The sequence below is a fragment of the Amphiura filiformis genome, chromosome 10, assembly GCF_039555335.1.
Source record: "Amphiura filiformis chromosome 10, Afil_fr2py, whole genome shotgun sequence".
Lineage (NCBI taxonomy): Eukaryota > Metazoa > Echinodermata > Ophiuroidea > Amphilepidida > Amphiuridae > Amphiura > Amphiura filiformis.
In genome coordinates this window covers 58,241,303-58,258,083 of record NC_092637.1, presented here as the reverse complement: position 1 = coordinate 58,258,083, position 16,781 = coordinate 58,241,303, and the positions used below count along the sequence as shown (strand labels likewise).

The following is a 16,781-nucleotide window of genomic DNA, read 5'->3' as shown; positions in this document are numbered from 1 at the left end:
AAATAAGGTTTATACACCATTACGTCAGTGGTATTGACATTAAATTGATATTAATTCATCAACCCGATTTCAATGAGGTTGAAAGGAAGTTGAGGTCAAGGCGTTGTGCGCGTGCGCGTTAATTACCTTTTCCCAGTCACCCTTATGTCCTGATGGTGACACTTTCCGTTTCTCTACAACGTAATCAGTGATTGGTGCACCTCCATCGTCGATTGGCTTAGCCCAAGACAGTGCCACATTGTCTTTCTTCACTTTGTCGACTTTGCATCTTCCTGGAGCATCTGCTGGAACTGTGAGTATAAAAAAGCAACAAGTATCATGACGCTTTGCATACTGAGGGAGTGTAAAGTTAATTAAACTGTTGTTCACCTCGAATAGGTGCGATTTGAAAAGTTATAAATCTCATCTGAGATCATATGGCTAAAGTTACTTAGTCTGAGTAGAAGCTCTGTAACGTGTGTCATTGGGTAAGAGCCTACACTGAATGGAAGTGAATTGTATTTGGTTTGATACCCATCAAATCGTTTCTTTCTACAGTAGTAGACGCTGGATATTTTCAAATCGCACCACTTTTCACAATACCGTAAAATTATGGATAATTTGAAGTGCTTTTTACAGAAGCGAGGTATCAAACTGCTGCTTAATATCCATATTAAGAATTATGACCTATCAAGGAAGAGTGGACTTCCTTTTTGTACGGTGTATCATAAAGAAACGGACTGAGGTATTGGATTAGCCTCTAAACTTTTGTGTTGTTGATGTTTGTTTTTGAGCAAATATGACAGGATGATCAAGACATATTATTATATTACTGTAATTTATATAAAAATGGGAAGTATATAGTTTGCTGTGACGAGTATTCCGAATAAATTCTGGTTAATCCTAGATTTAGTCTATTTAGTTTATTGCATTCAAATAGCCTACTTGTTAGGTAATAAAATCGGTCAAACATTATGTCAGATGTGACAAATTTGAGGAGCGCTACTGCACACGTATGTATTGCTATGTTATACCGTAGTTCGTACTTCACCTAATGGCATGCGCTCGAATTACCGCAAGTATCTACATGTAAAATCGAATTTCAGTTTCGTGATAACGACTTACGAATTGGATCTTTAGCGATAACAGCCTCAGATGCACGACTTGGTTTACCAGGGCCAGCCTCGTTCTCAGCCACGACCCGGAACTGATACTCATTTCCTTCTTCGAGGTTCGGTACTTCATAACTGGTTCCTTTAACGGGATAGTTGTTGGCTTTGTTCCACTTTCCAGTTGCAGGATCCTTTACTTCCACAATGTAGCCGGTCACAGGACTTCCGCCATCATTTTCTGGTGGTTCCCAGGAGACCTTAGCGGAAGTCTTGTCGACTGCTTCAATTTTGGGGGTACCTGGCGAATCAGGCTCATCTGAAAAACGCAAAGATGACGAAATATCGTGTTTTAGTAAGCTTAAGGCTCTATGAGTGTTTATTTGAAACTTGTAAGAATACATTAAAAGCGACGGATAAGCGTATGCAAGTATATTTTTCACGTGAAAAACTGAAAGCAGTTGTGCTGAACAATTTTAAGTTACATTCACTTGCTCCAACACAAATGGCAAAATGGACCCTTATTTGTATATTTTAGGTCACTTGCAGTGTATTATAACTTCTATGTCCTTTACAAAAATGCATAAATCAGGCATTAATGATTATTTATTTATCCTTATAGCGCCGCTAGTTAAAAACACTATCAGTGACTGGCATATCAAAAACAATGAAAAATAAAAAAATACTTACCGAAAGGCAATTTAGCAGTAACTTGCTTTCCTTCCAGCGGATCGCTAACGCCGTACTGATTCACCGCAGACACGCGGAATACATAATTATTACCCTCATGCAGATCCTGCACAGTGTAGCCACTAATAGGAGCCGCACTGGTGACCTTCGTCCAGTTATCACGGTTGGCATCGCGCTTTTCTACGATGTACCCGGAGATGGTGCCGTTGCCGTCATCTTCAGGTGCTTTCCAGTGTAATTTGATGGATTCGCGGGTGGGCTCAGAGTATTCCAATGGACCGACGGGTTCAGTTGGTCTGTCTGCAGAAAGAATTGGTTTGTGAATTATATTATTGTATTATCGTTGAAGATAAGAACATAGTTAACAAGAGTTAGAGTGTGCTACGAACATAAATTCCCGAGCACTGTTGGACAAGACACACCATAAAACATGCATCAATCAGGGAGGCAACTCTATATAGGCGCATACCCTGGGCAGCCTTCATCTAGATTAACCGTCGTAGCCAGGATTAGGTTCCTCGAGCTGCCATACACGGATAACCAAGACAATACGCAGTTAGTTCCTTGCCCAGGGGAAATTTCAAGTTAACTTAATTTTTTTCATGAGAATAAACAGGGGCTCAACCTCGCATTGACACACACCAATTTCCTAGAATTAAACGCACGCACCGATTTCTTAGCATTTGGTATACTTATATTAACAATAACAGACTTAAATGTAAGCAGAAGCAGCGACGATACCGAAACACGTATGAGTAGCTATACCAGAAGAATTAAAGGTTATACAAGAACCAAAAATGGTTCCAAAACCATCGAAAAATTAATGTCCCCAAAAATGTGATACAGAACCATTTCGGTTCTTTAGAGATTCTTTAAGGGTTCTCCAAAATTAAAGAACCTTTTTAGAGGGTCAAGAGGGAGGGTTCTCCTGGGAGCTAGAACCTTTATTTCTTAGAGTGTAGTTGGCCGTATAGACAAACGAGTAAACAACAATCAAGCGACAAACAAACAATTAAACACACTTACCTAGAACAATAACATTCAACGAGCAGTTGTCGGTTCCCTGGTTATTTTCCAACGTCACCTTATACGGTCCAGTATCACCCCTCTCTGCTTTCTTACAATCCAACACAGTCTTTTCTTCCTCAGTGGTGGGCTTCAGTCTCTCTGACGGACGGATTTCTTTGTTGTCCTTATACCAATAAGCCGTTGGTGGTGGGCTTCCTTTGAATGGTATTACGATATCAAATGGATCACCTGCGCGTACTTTGATGTCCTTAGGACCGAATCCGGCACCGAAATCGACCTTTGGTGGTTCTGTGTTAGAGGAAAGGAGCATTATTTTATGAACATGTAAGAATGTTGAGATGAAAAATGGGGAAGTTTAAGAACAAGAACGTATAGATGTTCATAATTTTAAAAAACACGGCAACAAAAAACCAAAAAAACCAAAACAAAACAAAACAAAAAACATTTTTGCGCTCTACGTATTACTTATTAAATAAGACGACTTTTATTTTCCGATGTACGATAAGGTATATGAATTTGAAACAAATGCACAAAATCCAATTTAACCCAAAACATGATTCTGCAAGTTTGACATCTCTAGAATTTCAAGCTGTTTAAGACGTATCATATTCAATATCGCCCAACACTATTAAAAATGATGATCGAGCATATAACTTGTCACTCACCAAACATAGGTTTAGCGGTCATCAGATCAGACTCTTCACTGGGTTCACTAGGTCCGGCTCGGTTCTCAGCAATCACACGGAATTCGTACTGTTTGCCTTCATAAAGACCGGTCACTGTATGCTTGGTACCGATGATTGGTGACTTATTGCATTTCATCCACCTGAAAATTATTTTTAAAGATGTTAAATAAAGACCTTCCAAGCAACATTAACGGATTTATAATTATCAAATGAGACAAAAGGCAGCCACCCTCCACAAAAACATTACAATAGATTAGTCGTACAATAATACATGTTTGTACAGGCGCCTGTATCAGTAATAATTATAGTTGCCCAAACTCGAAATATTGTTTTTGCGGAGGGTGTCTGCCATTCGCCTCTTTCGTAAAAAATACAAGACTATTTAGAGGCATATTATGTTAGTAGATGGTATTCTAACTGTGTTAGTAGCATTAATAATAGTGATATAAACGGATTGTAATTACTATGCACCATGTTGAAAATGAAACTGACTGATGCAGTCGGCATTGTGTTTACATCTATCCCCCATTAGTCGACTTGCATGCCGACGTTATGATAGCCTCCTCGGCAGCTGTTTGATTCCGTTCACTTTACCTAAACCGTAAAATTTAACGTGCAAGGCAGTTTCTGATTTAAAAAAAAAGATACGACACGCAAAAGATGCATCCAGAACTTTGAGTTCGATACTAAAAATAGCACGAATAGATTTTATGGTACATAATCCCTCCACGTGACTATGGTCACGACTCATGAATATTAAGTAGCTATATAACGTATTGATATCATTGTTTCAAGTCGTGCTAGATGACAACCTTCAATTCAGCCAATTGAAGATACTTACATTATAACATCAATATTCTCAGATAATCTTTGTTATTTCCCCATACTGACGAGCAGAAGATAACTATATACGGTCTCTATGTAACACGTGAAATGTCTCGAATGATCACCGATCGCGGGCATTGACAGTGCCAGCGCTAAGTTGATAACGTCGCCCTCTAGGGACCGTTTATAGTAATCTGAAATTCGTCACTATGCGGTAATAACGACAATATGAAAACGTCCCAATTTAAGCATTTACCTATTCTGTCTTGGTTCTTTCTTTTCTATGGTGTAACCTGTAATCTTATCACCACCATCTGAAGCTGGTTCGGCCCATTCAAGCTCAGCACGATCGCGATCATAACTAAGGATGTTAGGTTTGCCGGGTCTATCTGGCTCGTCTTTAAAAATAAAACAATCTTATTAGATAATGAACGAATTTTACGGAAAGGTGTGCGACCAGATTGTGGTCCGATTGTTACATACTGTGTTTTCTCTTTTAAAGGTGTATGACCAGATTGTGGTTCGATTGTTACATACTGCGTTTTCTCCTTTACATTTGTAATCCAAGTTTCACGAGCGATTACGGAGTTTAGAAGCAAAAATAATCAGTATCATGTGAATATACGTCTTAGATGGTATAACAACCAAACTATCACTGTTTTTGTTCAGACTAATGATTGTTCAGACTAAACGAATGATGTTAGGGTACAGTAGGGAAAGACTATGGTTATGTGTTTCTTGTGATGATGATTGATTGCTTATTTGTTATTTTCTGTATTGTTGTCAATTTTGCCAAATAAATAATAAATATGTTGTCAATCTGGTCACACACTTTTGAAGTTGACTTTCTTATTTTTACCTAGCCTTTGCTATCGGAAATTTTTACTTTCTTCACTTGCACATATCGATCCATCGGCCATAATACAGGGTGTACATAGATTCGGGGTCAATGGCTACTAAGGGTCATTTACGGAATATAACAAAATACCTTCAAAATGCTTCTTTTGCCAAAAATGTCATAGCACAATCATTTCTCTTGCACATATGCATCGACTATATACCCAGTGTATTTAGGGTGTTCATATAATTGGGCTCAAAGGTTATTAAGGGGTTATTTCCAGTTAAAATCTAAAAAAATTTCAAAAATTCATAGGAGGTTCTGTAACAGAACAATTAATCTTTGGAATCACTATTGGTTCTATAAGAAATCTTTTTGGATTCTTAAACATATAAAGAAAAAGAACCCTTGGAGAACACTTTTTTCCTGAGGGTGCTCCCTGCTTTTTTAGAGTCTGGTGTTTAGATGTTCTACAAAAGAACTGTAACTAAATTAGGCCTACATGTCAAAGAGAGTTCGTTTTCTTTGATAAATCTTTTCCGAAGTAAAAGCTGACCACTAGTTTTTACTTGGAATGTATTTCCTGACACTGTCTACTCTACCAAAGTAAAAAAGCATCATCTGCTGGTAATTCACAGAGCAGACACGATGTTTTTACATAATGGAAGGGCAGAGGCACCTTACCGTGTGGGCACTTAGCTAAGGTAAGACCCGATTCCAATTCATCACCATAGCAATGACACAGAACACATACAATTGATCACAAAGGAACGAATCGTTATTCGGCAGTATGCAGACTTTATCACGATTTAACGATCGTCTCAATGTAAAACCTACCATATGGGTTCTTGGCCAAGACGAGACCTGATTCCAGTGGCTCACTACGATCACCATGGTTATTTTCAGCAATGACACGGAATATGTATTCCTTTCCTTTCTCTAGTTTCGTGACATTTGCGTGAGGAGCCGTGCAGAATCCTGTAACTTTCTGCCAATAGTCATCGTCTGCTTCTTTCTTCTCAACGATGTAGTTGGTAATATCGCTGCCGCCGTTGTCAAGGGGTGGGTTCCATGACAACTTGCAGCCTTCTTGAGTGACGTCTGATACGTCCATTGGCCCTTCCGGTGGACCTGGTTTGCCTGAGTAAGAATTATTACGTTTGATCTGCATTAAAATATTGGACGAAAGTCTGGCAAATCCGTTATAAGATGAATGCATTGTTAATTTTATATTAGGATTTTAATCAATAGATTCAATAATTGGGTAAATTTGTACATAAAGTGCCTTACCATGAGTATAACTTTAATTTGTTGTGAGCAATTACAACAATATTCTTGTTTATTTAGACGTTTATTATTTGCTTTTTCCGACGATATTTTCATCTACAGTGGATTCCTTATAGATCTTTAGTTGCCGTCACTCAAACATGTGTTTACTTCATTTTGAATCTTACGCAAGTAGAAATAGATGGAACGGCAATTATTTAGAATGTGCTTTTGAAAAAAATCCTGTGAGCGTTTTAAAAAGTGACACCAAAATTCCTAAGAAAAGAGTGTGTCCGTGAAATCTGCCAGTAGTACATATCTTTGGGACAAAACAACTTTATTAGCTTTGTCATAATTATGATCTTCAGGTACATGTCTTCGCAATGTGTTATATATTCTTTCATCTCCAAGAATCTCAATAGTAGAATCTTTGTGTCAAATGTTAATAAAATCTTGACTTCATTTTAAAATTGTTGTTACCTGAGATATTATACTGTGTCGTAAATTAAACAAAACAGCTTATTAAAAAGTTTCTCACTAATTATCTAAAAATAAAAATATTAACAAATACAAATACACAAACCTTGAACATTGACGTTGCATTTCGCTTTGCAAACACCCGAATCGTTGGTTAACGTTAACTCATACTCTCCAGCATCACTTCTTTCAGCGATATTAATCTGTATTAAGGTGTTCTCGTCTTCATTAACCATGTGCACGTGATCTGATGCCTGCACTACCTCTCCGTTCTTCTTCCATTCTACAGCTGGTGCCGGGCTTCCATCGAAGAGAACATTAAGTACAATTTTATTGCCGGCCTTCACGGTGACGTCTCGAAGTTTTTCTCCCTTCAAGTATGGTTTAGCTGTATCAAGAATTATTTATATTAGTTAATTTTCTTATTCAATCATACTTAATATTGTCTTTTATAATGTAATTAATATTATTATCGATGATATTGACTTTGACGAATATTTCCTATGGTATTCGAAGTAAAATTGTGACATGGGACAGGGTTGAAGTGAATTTGAACCAGAAATCTTCATGACGTGCTTCATGCTATTTCACAATTAGTGATAAACTGTTTTTATTGTATCTTTTAGATTGGGCTATCAGAGAACACATATTAATCTCGAGCTTAAACACTTACATAATTTTATTTGTTTCATCTAGGAGGCTTGTTTTGATTTTTCCGCAATTAAGAGTGTTAAACGCTTTATTTGATTCAGGTTCAAACTTACCAAATTTAGCCTTGACTAACTTTGGTTGCGACGCTTGACTTGCTTTTCCCTGTCCACCCTTGTTAACGGCGCTTACTTTGAATTCATACTCTCGTCCTTCCACCAGTTTGGGTACCTGAAAAAAAAATCACGGTTAGTTTGGACCCGATGAGCCATCGGTGCCCCGATAGGTATCGGTGGCTATTTCTATATCGTACCCCGAACATTGGTATAGAACTATCGCTTTTATTTAAATTAATAAAACATACGATAGTGTAGCACTATGCAAATGTTCATTGTTATGCTCGATACAATTACATATCCATGGACCGATAAAACGAGCCATCGATACTTATCCGGGCAGATAGCGATGTAAAAGAGTACCGTTTCGATATATATCAGACAGACATCAGACATGCAATAGATTGTCAAACTTTTACTATATTAAAATTACATAAAATCAGTTAAATTAAATTGTAATATTTGCCGACACCTAAACGTTGGAAAAATCCCAGTGCATCCGGCCGTTACATTTCATACAGTTATGATGCCTTCCGTTAGGAAAGCTTAAAATTTAAGCTGAACATAATAGATCGTTACATCGTACCCCTGTAACTCAATCGTGCTAGTTATACGAAGGTTGCCGGTTCGAATCCGGCTAGGGTGTACTTTATTTCTTTCAACGTGTATGTGTGCTGATGCCTCAGGGCAAAGAATTGTTCATCCTATTAAACATAAGAACTAAGCATAATACTTTCATGAGTTTCACCAGTCATTCACAAAGTAGATGTTTGGTGTGACTGTACCTCAGGATGGATAACGTGAAGGGTGACATTTCAAAACATTCCTGTCTGGCGGGTAGGCCTAATAACTTTTAGATAAGTGTATGTAATTTAATATCAGGTTGGTAATTTTATAGGGCTATTTGTAGTTCGGCTGGTAGGTTTATTTGTAGTCGGGCAGTACTTTTTTTAGAATTACTAGTCCAAATAAAACATCCAGTTTGGATATAAAAAACCCTATACAAATCTAAGGCACAACATCCTTTTGGTCCTATAGCGCTATCGGTGCCCGAAGAGGTACCGATAGCACTTTTTATCGTACCCTGAACATTTGTACAATTCATTCGTTTTTTATTTAAATGAAAAAGAACACCATGCAAATGTTACTTATTACGCTTGATACAATGTATTATATCTCCAGGGAGCGATGTTAAGAGTTATCGGTACCTAGCCGGGCACCGATAGTTCTCTAGGACCAAATTGAATGTGGTGCCTAATGTGGCAGATAGGCCTATGCGTTTGACTAAATTTATTACTGCGATTTTTAAATTATTACCTTGAAGCTGGTTCCCTTGACTGGCTTGTCGTTACATGTCACCCAGTTTCTGCTCTTCTTTTCTTTCTTTTCAATGATGTAACCATCGATTGGAGCGCCGCCATCATCCTCTGGCTCTTCCCATTCAATGTCCACAAAATCGGTATCCCAGTCTGTAACTTCCGGTGTACCCGGTGCGCCTGGTTCACCTAGTAAGCGGGAGTAATTATTAGAAATTATTTGTCGAATGTAACGTAAAACATTATAAAAGGTACACTAATATGAATGCTTCAATAAACATTACTATTACTAAGAGACCAGTGCTAATGTCTGGTGACCAAATCTTTGGAACAAAAGTTTGAAAGTGTTTTTGAGATGCCTGAAGGGTACTGAACAAATTTGGCTTGAGCTGCCCTCTTCAAAGTGTCGGAAATTTTTGGTAGAGGTCAATTAAGGTCAAACAGGGTTCAAAAGTATAAAATATTCCAGTTCATAAGGGAACAAAGGTCACAAGAAATGGGACTTGAGGTGCATACGAAAGCCACTATCGACTATCGAATCCCTTTTTGAGTACCATTTAAACGCATGGTACGTGCTCGTCAACCAGGTTCCGTCCGACAGCATGTGGCTGTCTTTCATCGATACGTCAACATGCAGGGCCTCTATACAACACATGTGCATAAATTGCGAATGATTCCGTGTAGGTCGTATCGAATTATATCGGATCATAACACTGGGAGAGCTCAAACAGGAGGGTGAGAGTTCATAAGGGCAATCGGAACCAGGTCACATACTGGGAAGAGATGGTATACAATGTTTCATCACGACTATTTTGTTCATTCTAACATTTCTAGTAGACCCCTACATTTCGATTTAGACTTATTTTAATGTCCAACACAATTCAAAACAGGTAACCAAGGTATGTGACCATGATTACATGACCACACATCAACTACAGACTTGACATTCAGTTTATAATATATTTTTCACGAAGTGCCAAGATTAGTCTGAAAGGGGTCTGCATAGACCGGATAATTACTAATTGAGGTGTGTCGAGAGATGGTGTCAAATAGTATTGTTTTGTGCTAGAAAATGTGATTCTCATGAGTTTACATGATATAGTAAATTTGACTTAAATGGCAGATTGAAGGAGACTGAATTGGAGATGTGGGGGGCAAAATGTGGAATTTGTGCAACATTGTTCAGTTGTTATCAAATCTTATCAAATCTTGGGGGATTGGGTGAAATACGTATCATAATGGAAGGTCCTGTGAGGTGTCAAACGTTTTCGTGATATTTTTTTGTATTGCATATCTTACACCAGTCATTTTATCGTATTATTGCCGCAAGTCCTAGTTTCAACAATAGTATTGCAACAAGTCATTTCCATTTCCGGATGGCGTGACCTTGCTAGAGGGCATTTTTACTCTCTTCATCCGGGACGATTCTATGTAATATGAACGCAATACCATGAATACAAAGGGCCGAGTACGAGTTTGATGTGAATTATTCCAAACCGATCGATATCTCGCCTCACCCTGTAGATCGCGTTATTAATATAAAACATTTTAGTGTCACCCCCTGGTATTATACAACACGTAAATAATAGCATGGCGGATACAAAATGGCGTGTATGCCGGGAAGGACTGACCTATGTCCATTCAGGTCATATACAACTTTGAATCGTAGCGATACTTTGATTCGCCCTTCCCGAATAGAGAATACAGTGTGCGCTATATTTAACGGACAGTCTATGGCTGTCTTTTATTGATATCATAATCGATTTATATATAACGGGCAGTCTATGGCTGTCTTTTGTTGATCATAATCGATTCACTATAAAATAGTTGAATTGTGGGGAACACGTTAAAAATTTCATGCTTTGTACGAGGTATATATATACGTAAATATAGTGTTACCTAACCTTTCATCATTGTAATCTATTACATTAGATTTAAACAACGTATTTTAGATCTGGCGCATTGTTGTCTTTTGTCACTGAATAGATTCATGAGGTCTAAAGATAATAATTATTAAGATTCTTGTAAACACAAACAAAATTTACTCACATTTTAGCTCTGTATGCACAGCGACCATCTGTACAATACTGCATGATTTAGCATCTGAACTAGGAGAGAGAAGTTTGCTTGCTAAAGCCTCGGAACTGGAAGGGAGGAGTTTGCTTGATGATGCTTTGGACCTAGTATAGAGAACATTGCTTGATGACGCGTCGGAACTAGAAGAGAGACCTTTGCTTGATGACGCGTCGGACCTAGTTGAGAAAAATTGGCTTGATGACGCTTCGGACCTAGTAGAGAAAAATTGGCTTGATGATGCTTCGGATCTAGTAGAGTGAATATTGCTTGATGACGATTCGGACCTAGCAGAGGTCACGATCGAAGAGGAAGAGATGTTGACATTCCGTGATGAAGTTGTATCTCTGTCTCCGAATAAGCCAAATGAGGAATCCTCGGTCATAAAATCACGCTTTGAGAATGACAACATTTTGAAAGATTGGGCCTTACTCTCGGTGCATAATGTATTGGAGCTGCTACGGTTTGTACTCACAACAACATACTTCCAATTTCGTGACACAATTTACAGACGATTGGATGCTATGGGAAGCTCAGTATCCACGTTTGTAGTCCACCTCTACATGGAATTTAAAGGCCATAGTATCCGCCCTACTAACGTGTAAGCCAAGACTGTGGAAGAGATACGTAGATGACATTCTGGAAATACTACAGGGATCAGACAGATCAAATCGACGACCTGACAGATTACTTCAATCAGAGTGACTCCACGGGGGAGTATTACATTTACTTTGGGACGCACCATTTAACTTCCAGGGAGAGGACTGTACGATCTTGACAAAAAAACCTCTCCCCCTTACACGAGCAAAAAATAAACACTTTCTCCACTATCAATAAAGAAACAATCCCCCCACCTAACTTAGGCCATATACAATAATGCATGATAATTAAAACACCTCCACCCACACACAAAACAGTTGGGCAATACTTAATGTAAAAAAACGCCCTCGGCGGTGCAATTTTTGTTGTCACCGTATCGCATCCCGCTGCGAAATTTAAACTGGCTCGACCGCAATTTCCAGCCCCCTGAAAGGCAAATGGTGCGTTCCGTGTAAAAAAGAGCATGATGGCACTTGCCCCGACAGCAACTTCCATCCCCACTGGAAGTCAAATGATGACTAAGAGCATGATGACACAATACCATTTTTGGACACATTGATTTTACGCAAGCCAGATGGGTCAGTTCCTTGTGGTCTATACAGGTTGTCCCAAGCTCTCCAATAATGAGTCATTTTAGAGAAGCGACATAATCTAAGGAATATTTTAAAACAGCACCGGAAAGAATAATAATCAGGCTTTAATATAAATTTTATTCCAATTCAATCGGTTGTCAAGAACAAAGTTTTAACTTAAAAGTTTAAGCTTAAAAGCTTCATCCAACAAGGGTTCAAAAATAGAGCTGGTGAGTTTTAGCCAATACAAAATGCATTTGTGCCCTTCTGTTTTGGGTTAATAATCAAATAATCAAAATAATCAGGCCAATATAAAAAGAAAATCACATTTTGGATTTGTCCGTTCTCGAGAGTGTGTATGTATTTAGATTTCTTGACTTATTTCGTTAAAAATATATATACTCTTATAGATCTTCCATGAATAATTAAGAAGTTGCAGTACTTTTAAGTAACGCATTTATTAGAGTGCATAATATCTAATAAAGATGAATGCAGAAATCTCCCAAGTTGGTTTTTGATTCCCTTTGTTTAGTGCATACCGAAGCATAATCATATTTAGTTCAAAGCGACTGAAGTGAAATAACTCTTAATTTGATTATGTTTTACGTTTTCTGTAACATTATTCGCAATCCGAATGTTAACATCTTTGTGGGATAGCCTGTACAAGTGTCATTCACACTGACCAATACCTGAGCTACAATTCGCACCATCCCAACTAAAACTATAAACCACTAAAAGCCTGTAGTGATTTGGATTGTTTAAAACCATGTGAATACCGCCATAACTGACAATGAAGACAAGAAACATGAGGAGCACAAGATCGATGAGGCTCTCAGTCGTTTTGGGCTTTTCAGCAAAATATGGTCAAGACAGAAATAAAAAAATAAAAAATAAAGAAACATAAAAAGAAATCTAATGTGAATAAGGTTGCTGACATCAAAATGGAAGAAAAAAATGGTTATTCCATGTACGTAGAGCATGGTACATCAATGGATATAAAGCCAAATACTCCCCTCTGTAAACATCCGTGGTCCACACAAAATAATAAGATTGACCCCATTCACACAGCGGATTAAGTATATGAGATCCTTCGCGCTAATTTCAACCATAGAATATGTCGGTGACACTGGAAGGAAGTTTGGAAACGCATCGTATACAACTATATACAAGGGTGCAAAAACAACGTAAAATTACACACGGTAACCACGTAAACACTCGGAAACTAAACAATCCAAACCATAGCATAAAGAAGTATAACAAATCCAGGTATATACCTGTCAAACCACTTTGTATGCATATTTTCAGTTACAGGTTTTACAGATCTTTTATATTTTTTTTAAAGATTGCTAAATCGGAGTACTGCTTGATGGAATCGTTAATCTGCTCCTTAGGCAAGCCTCAGGTTAGAACGTAGTTGCGATGATTACATCTATATCCTAAAACCAGTTATGGAAGGTGCAGTCTCAAAGCAGGTACCACTACTTTACCTTTTCACTACCTAAGTGTGGACTTAAAGAAAGCTTTTGATTCTGTTGACCGTACAATAATGTTCACCATTCTCCGTCATTATGGCATTCCAATAGCTATCCTTGAAGCTATCAGAATTTTTGATGATGAGTCTCAAAGTGTTATCTCTGTGGATGGACAGATAACAGATATAGCTACAGGAATCCTGCAAGGAAATATGTTGGGATCAACTTCATCTGGATAGTTGTCGTGGACTTTGTACTCTGCCAATCTTATTATGAATCGTGATTTTTAATCCTCATCCTTGAGATGTCGTCGTATTTCACAGGAGATCTTCGCCGACATAAAATTTGCAGACGACATAGCTATTCTTAAGATATAAATCCAGGGAACTAGAATCCAACTGAAAGACCTCAGTGAAGCTGCTGAATCAACTGGTCTGGATATTCATCCTGAAAACATAACTGGTGTCCACTTACCGTAAAGAAGACATAATCCTGAATGGTAATGCGGTATAAGGAAGCGTATGCCACTGCCATGGACAACCTTCTAGAAAGTGGAAGACACGCAGAGTTGCCAGTAAATCGAAGGTGAGAATCTGTATGAACTACCATCGAATTATTGAGTATCTATATACATTACATTAGTAGCTTCCTTACAAAATTCATCCTTTTCATGAAACAAGCGGATAGAGATCCTGCAGTGAGCTGTACAGACCGGCACAGCAAATACCACTAGCCAGTACCATCCATGAAAGGCAAATAAGATGGATTGGCCACATATCTTGCCTTCCTTAGGATAAACAACTTTATGTCCTTGCCTTGGGCGAACGTAAACGAGGTCAAAAATGCTTGCTGTATACAGAGCGAAGCTTATCTACGAGGATTGAGTCACTTGCGCCTCGTTTGGCCATGTTGTCCGTATCATGTACGACCGCTGTCATCCTCTCTAACACTACTGTTGACTCAGTGGAGGTTGTAGAGCCACATTGGCCAGAGAAATGAACTCAAAGTCACTTCAAGAGATCAGCAAGATGGCACAGATAGAGCTCACTTGAGAACACTTGTTTCCGACTGCTTCGCATACGACCGATTGAGAGATATAAGGTTATCATTTAGTATTTATGTCTTAAAAACATTAAGACGCTATTTCTAAACATTAGTTGTAGCAATGACTTTTCTGTTTCCCTTTCTGCAAGTTAATTTGAAATGCTGGTTTGTTGGTGTTTTTGGTTGTTGTAAATTTTGGTTTTGTTTGCAAGAATCTTTTTTCATCACTATTTTTTATGAATTTGTCCCGCGCCACAATCTTTAACATTTTAATCTAAGGAAGAAAAAAAGGCACATTAATCGCGTTGATACATGTCAAAAGTATCAGCTTCTAAGAACCATTGTGATTGGTTGGCCTATATCATATTGCGCCTACCACAGATATTGGTAAGAATGACCAGGGAATTCACCTTAAAAGTGGTAAGAGATATTAAAGCTCTATTTTGATTGGTTACTCAGATGAATATCATGTAAGTAACCAATCAGTAGACAGTGCACGATCCGAGGTTACTGTTTGAACCCAGGCTACTTTTTATACATTACAATGTTTAAACCCCGTAGTATGGCCCTCTATAACAATACGCGTACTGTACGGAATAAAGCGTAATATCAACACGTCCATCAATAGCCTCAGATCGAGCACGTTATGTAGACCAATCAGAGTGACTTACTGTATGGGTTCTTAGCAAGTGTTGGCTTCTCTGCTTCTAGGAATCGACTGACACCCATCTGGTTCTCGGCAGCCACTCGGAAAAGATATTCAACACCTTCGATAAGTTTCGGTACCTGATGAAAACAAAGAGAAGAACTTGCTGATATTATTTCCGTATTCAAATTTAAAGTGTTTTTTTGTTGTTGGTATTTTAAGACATAAACCAAACGAAATAACCGACGTGGTTGCAATGAGGAATATATCAGCTATCACATATTTTTGACAATTAAAGAATTTTACGAACTACTTCATTTTCAATCCCTTTCACGGAGTCAAATATCTATCAATGACAGCATGCGCTTAATGAGCTGATGATACGCAGTGATTAGCAGTCTAGATACAGATCATCGATTGATATTTGAATCCGTGGAAAGGTGTGAAAATGAGGGAGTTTCATAAAATTCTTATATTTCTAGAATGGTGCAGATCGTCAAAATTTAGAAGTATATGAGAGCTGATATTTCCTGCTACCACGCTAGTTACTAAGTTATGTTTATAAAAAGGCGAAGGGCACAGAGGGCACCTGCTTATAGAGTAATAACCCGGTAATAGAACTAAAACCTTGCAATATTAGATTAGGGATTCTTCTGCAAAGAATATTGTAATCGTAGAGATACTGACAACATATAGGTATCTAACCTGTTATGGAAACCTAAAAACTTATAGCTAGTGAAACCGTATATTGGTTTCAAAAAAGAAATACTGTTCAACACCAAAATCTTACTTTTTGGTTTATACGCGATATTCAAAATCATGAACAGCTAAGGGAAAAAAACCCTTTTACAATCATGTTTGTCTTTTTGTAAAGTTTGGTGGCTCTGAAAAGAGCCGTTCATTCTTGGGATCTTGGTCTCTTTTATTTTGAAAGCGCTGTTATAACTGTGGACATTTTGATTTTTTACTTTTACAATGCCTTTCGAGAAGGAATAGTATACATTTCCAAAAGGTAAAGGTTTTTGCGCTGAATTTGTGCACCTACCTTGATAGAACATTCCTTTGTGGTGTCATTCACGACACCCCAGTTTGTCCTGGAAGCATCCCTCTTCTCGATGACGTAGTTTCTCAAAGGACAACCACCATCGTCCTCTGGGGGCTCCCATGTCAGCACGCATTGGTTGGCAAAAACGTCGGTGACCTTCAGAGGACCCTTTGGTGGCTTGGGGATATCTGTAAGGATACACGGTTACACGTATTATTTTTTGTAGAAAATCTAAGCAAGACCCAATTTAGAGATATATAGGTGTTACAGGATTAAAGCAATATTAAAGTAACATTTACTGAGGAAGGCACCCACATTTTTCTATGGAATACTTTGTTGTTTATGTTGTT

At 38.1% G+C, this 16,781-nt stretch overlaps 1 pseudogene; it reads right to left on the bottom strand.

The window, feature by feature from the left end:
- Positions 1-16,781, bottom strand: part of LOC140163065 (twitchin-like) — a 213,033-nt pseudogene that overhangs the window by 74,526 nt on the left and 121,726 nt on the right.